Raw genomic sequence first — 5,269 nt, forward strand, 5'->3', positions numbered from 1 at the left:
CACCAGGGTAAGGTCACACCAGGGTAAGGTCACACCAGGGTAAGGTCACACCAGGGTAAGGCCACACCAGGGTAAGGCCACACCAGGGTTTCGTCACACCAGGGTAAGGTCACACCACGGTTAGGTCACACCAGGGTAAGGCCACACCAGGGTTATCTCACACCAGGGTTAGCTCACACCAGGGTAAGTTCACACCAGGGTTAGCTCACACCAGGGTTAACTCACACCAGGGTTAACTCACACCAGGGTAAGGTCACACCAGGGTTAGGTCACACCAGGGTTAGCTCAAACCAGGGTAAGGTAACACCAGGGTTAGCTCACACCAGGGTAAGGTCACACCAGGGTTAGGTCACACCAGGGTAAGGTCACACCAGGGTAAGGTCACACCAGGGTTAGGTCACACCAGGGTAAGGTCACACCAGGGTAAGGTCACAACAGGGTAAGGTCACACCAGGGTTTGGTCACACCAGGGTAAGATCACACCAGGGTTTGGTCACACCAGGGTTTGGTCACACCAGGGTTAGGTCACATCAGGGTTAGCTCACACCAGGGTTAGCTAACACCAGGGTTAGGTCACACCAGGGTTAGCTCAAACCAGGGTAAGGTAACACCAGGGTTAGCTCACACCAGGGTAAGGTCACACCAGGGTTAGGTCACACCAGGGTAAGGTCACACCAGGGTTCGGTCACACCAGGGTTCGGTCACACCAGGGTAAGGCCACACCAGGGTAAGGTCACACCTGGATAAGGCCACACCAGGGTTAGGTCACACCAGGGTGAGGTCACACCACGGTTAGGTCACACCAGGGTTAGTTCACACCAGGGTTAGTTCACACCAGGGTTAGGTCACACCAGGATTAGGTCACACCAGGGTTAGGTCAACCCAGGGTAAGGTCACACCAGGGTAAGGTCACACCAGGGTAAGGTCACACCAGGGTAAGGTCACACCACGATTAGGCCACACCAGGGTAAGGTCACACCACGGTTAGGTCACACCACGGTTAGTTCACACCGGGGTTAGTTCACACCGGGGTTAGGTCACACCAGGATTAGGTCACACCAGGGTTAGGTCAACCCAGGGTAAGGTCAACCCAGGGTAAGGTCACACCAGGGTTAGGTCACACCAGGGTAAGGTCACACCAGGGTTAGGTCACACCAGGGTCCTGTGTGGCTCAGTCGGTAGAGCATGGCGCTTGGAACGCCAAGCGTCGTGGGTTCGATTCCCGCTGGGACCACCCATATGTAAAAGTAGTGGCCCCAGCCGACTTGTAAGTCGCTTTGGACAAAAGCGTCTGCTAAATGGGATATATTTATATATATACACCAGTGTTAGGTCACACCAGGGTTAGGTCACACCAGGGTTTCGTCACACCAGGGTTTCGTCACACCAGGGTTTCGTCACACCAGGGTTTCGTCACACCAGGGTTTCGTCACACCAGGGTTTCGTCACACCACAGTTAGGTCACACCAGGGTAAGGCCACACCAGGGTTAGCTCAAACCAGGGTAAGGTAACACCAGGGTTAGCTCACACCAGGGTAAGGTCACACCAGGGTTTGGTCACACCAGGGTTTGGTCACACCAGGGTAAGGACACACCAGGGTTAGGTCACACCAGGGTTAGCTCAAACCAGGGCAAGGTCACACCAGGGTTTGGTCACACCAGGGTTTGGTCACACCAGGGTTTGGTCACACCAGGGTTTGGTCACACCAGGGTTAGGTCACATCAGGGTTAGCTCACACCAGGTTAAGGTCACACCACGGTTAGGTCACACCACGGTTAGGTCACACCACGGTTAGGTCACACCACGGTTAGGTCACACCACGGTTAGGTCACACCAGGATTAGGTCAACCCAGGGTAAGGTCACACCACGGTTAGGTCACACCGGGGTTAGGTCACACCAGGATTAGGTCAACCCAGGGTAAGGTCACACCCAGGGTAAGGTCACACCAGGGTAAGGTCACACCAGGGTTTCGTCACACCAGGGTAAGGTCACACCAGGGTAAGGCCACAACAGGGTAAGGTCACACCAGGGTTAGGTCACACCAGGGTAAGGTCACACCAGGGTTTCATCACACCACGGTTAGCTCACACCAGGGTAAGGTCACACCAGGGTAAGGTCACACCAGGGTTTGGTCACACCAGGGTTTGGTCACACCAGGGTTAGGTCACACCAGGGTTAGCTCAAACCAGGGCAAGGTCACACCAGGGTAAGGTCACACCAGGGTAAGGTCACACCAGGGTTTGGTCACACCAGGGTTTCGTCACACCAGGGTAAGGTCACACCAGGGTAAGGTCACACCAGGGTTAGCTCACACCAGGGTTAGCTAACACCAGGGTTAGGTCACACCAGGGTTAGCTCAAACCAGGGTAAGGTAACACCAGGGTTAGGTCACACCAGGGTAAGGTCACACCAGGGTTTCATCACACCACGGTTAGCTCACACCAGGTTAAGGTCACACCAGGGTAAGGTCACACCAGGGTAAGGTCACACCAGGGTTCGGTCACACCAGGGTTCGTCACACCAGGTAAGGCCACCAGGGTAAGGTCACACCTGGATAAGTTCACACCAGGCTAGGTCACACCAGGGTAAGGTCACACCAGGGTTAGGTCACACCAGGCAAGGTCACACCAGGGTAAGGTCACAACAGGGTAAGGTCACACCAGGGTTTGGTCACACCAGGGTTTGGTCACACCAGGGTTAGGTCACATCAGGGTTAGCTCACACCAGGGTTAGCTAACACCAGGGTTAGGTCACACCAGGGTTAGCTCAAACCAGGGTAAGGTAACACCAGGGTTAGCTCACACCAGGGTAAGGTCACACCAGGGTTAGGTCACACCAGGGTAAGGTCACACCAGGGTTCGGTCACACCAGGGTTAGGTCACACCAGGGTAAGGCCACACCAGGGTAAGGTCACACCTGGATAAGGCCACACCAGGGTTAGGGTCACACCAGGGTGAGGTCACACCACGGTTAGGTCACACCAGGGTTAGTTCACACCAGGGTTAGTTCACACCAGGGTTAGTTCACACCAGGGTTAGGTCACACCAGGATTAGGTCACACCAGGGTTAGGTCAACCCAGGGTAAGGTCACACCAGGGTAAGGTCACACCAGGGTAAGGTCACACCAGGGTAAGGTCACACCACGATTAGGCCACACCAGGGTTAGGTCACACCAGGGTAAGGTCACACCACGGTTAGGTCACACCACGGTTAGTTCACACCGGGGTTAGTTCACACCGGGGTTAGTTCACACCGGGGTTAGGTCACACCGGGGTTAGGTCAACCCAGGGTAAGGTCACACCAGGGTTAGGTCACACCAGGGTAAGGTCACACCACGGTTAGGTCACACCACGGTTAGGTCACACCAGGGTAAGTTCACACCAGGGTTAGGTCACACCAGGGTCCTGTGTGGCTCAGTCGGTAGAGCATGGCGCTGAACGCCAAGCGCCGTGGGTTCGATTTCGCTGGGACCACCCATATGTAAAAGTAGTGGCCCCAGCTGACTTGTAAGTCGCTTTGGACAAAAGCTGTCTTCGTTAAATGGGATATATTTATATATATACACCAGTGTTAGGTCACACCAGGGTTTCGTCACACCAGGGTTTCGTCACACCAGGGTAAGGACACACCAGGGTTAGGTCACACCAGGGTTAGCTCAAACCAGGGCAAGGTCACACCAGGGTTTGGTCACACCAGGGTTTGGTCACACCAGGGTTTGGTCACACCAGGGTAAGGTCACACCAGGGTTTGGTCACACCAGGGTAAGGACACACCAGGGTTAGGTCACACCAGGGTTAGCTCAAACCAGGGCAAGGTCACACCAGGGTTTGGTCACACCAGGGTTTGGTCACACCAGGGTTTGGTCACACCAGGGTTAGGTCACATCAGGGTTAGCTCACACCAGGTTAAGGTCACACCACGGTTAGGTCACACCACGGTTAGGTCACACCGGGGTTAGGTCACACCAGGATTAGGTCAACCCAGGGTAAGGTCACACCACGGTTAGGTCACACCGGGGTTAGGTCACACCAGGATTAGGTCAACCCAGGGTAAGGTCACACCCAGGGTAAGGTCACACCAGGGTTAGGTCACACCAGGGTTTCGTCACACCAGGGTAAGGTCACAACAGGGTAAGGTCACACCAGGGTTAGGTCACACCAGGGTAAGGTCACACCAGGGTTTCATCACACCAGGGTTTCGTCACACCACGGTTAGCTCACACCAGGGTAAGGTCACACCAGGGTAAGGTCACACCAGGGTTAGGTCACACCAGGGTAAGGTCACACCAGGGTAAGGTCACACCAGGGTTTGGTCACACCAGGGTTTGGTCACACCAGGGTAAGGACACACCAGGGTTAGGTCACACCAGGGTTAGCTCAAACCAGGGCAAGGTCACACCAGGGTAAGGTCACACCAGGGTAAGGTCACACCAGGGTTTGGTCACACCAGGGTTTCGTCACACCAGGGTAAGGTCACACCAGGGTAAGGTCACACCAGGGTTAGCTCACACCAGGGTTAACTCACACCAGGGTAAGGTCACACCAGGGTTAGGTCACACCAGGGTAAGGTCACACCAGGGTTAGGTCACACCAGGGTTAGGTCAGACCAGGGTAAGGTCACACCAGGGTTAGATCACACCAGGGTTAGGTCAGACCAGGGTAAGGTCACACCAGGGTAAGGTCACACCATGTTAGGTCAGTCCAGGGTAAGGTCACACCAGGGTAAGGCCACACCAGGGTAAGGTCACACCAGGGTAAGGCCACACCAGGCTAAGGTCACACCAGGGTAAGGCCACACCAGGGTAAGGTCACACCAGTGTAAGGTCACACCAGTGTAAGGTCACACCAGGGTAAGGTCACACCAGGGTTTTGTCACACCAAGGTAAGGTCACACCAGGGTAAGGTCACACCAGTGTAAGGTCACACCAGGGTAAGGGGTCAACCTAGGGTAAGGTCACACCAGGTAAGGTCACACCAGGGCTAGGTCACACCAGGGTTTCGTCACACCAGGGTAAGGTCAACCCAGGGTTAGGTCACACCAGGTTAAGGTCACACCAGGGTAAGGTCACACCAGGGTAAGGTCACACCAGGGTTCGGTCACACCAGGGTTCGGTCACACCAGGGTAAGGCCACACCAGGGTAAGGTCACACCTGGATAAGTTCACACCAGGGTTAGGTCACACCAGGGTAAGGTCACACCACGGTTAGGTCACACCAGGGTTATCCTTCCAGGATACCCCGGCCAGGTCGATTAGAAAGGCCTGCTCG

The 5,269-nt window shown here is 55.2% G+C and overlaps 1 non-coding gene across 1 annotated transcript; it reads left to right on the forward strand.

Moving 5' to 3' along the window:
• The first annotated feature begins 1,158 nt into the window (after positions 1-1,158).
• trnap-ugg (transfer RNA proline (anticodon UGG)) lies at positions 1,159-1,234 on the forward strand. Its single transcript has one exon. It is a non-coding gene; the product is annotated as a tRNA-Pro (tRNA).
• The last annotated feature ends 4,035 nt before the right edge of the window (positions 1,235-5,269 follow it).

Source organism: Oncorhynchus masou, unplaced genomic scaffold, assembly GCF_036934945.1.
Source record: "Oncorhynchus masou masou isolate Uvic2021 unplaced genomic scaffold, UVic_Omas_1.1 unplaced_scaffold_13686, whole genome shotgun sequence".
NCBI classification, from domain to species: Eukaryota; Metazoa; Chordata; class Actinopteri; order Salmoniformes; family Salmonidae; genus Oncorhynchus; species Oncorhynchus masou.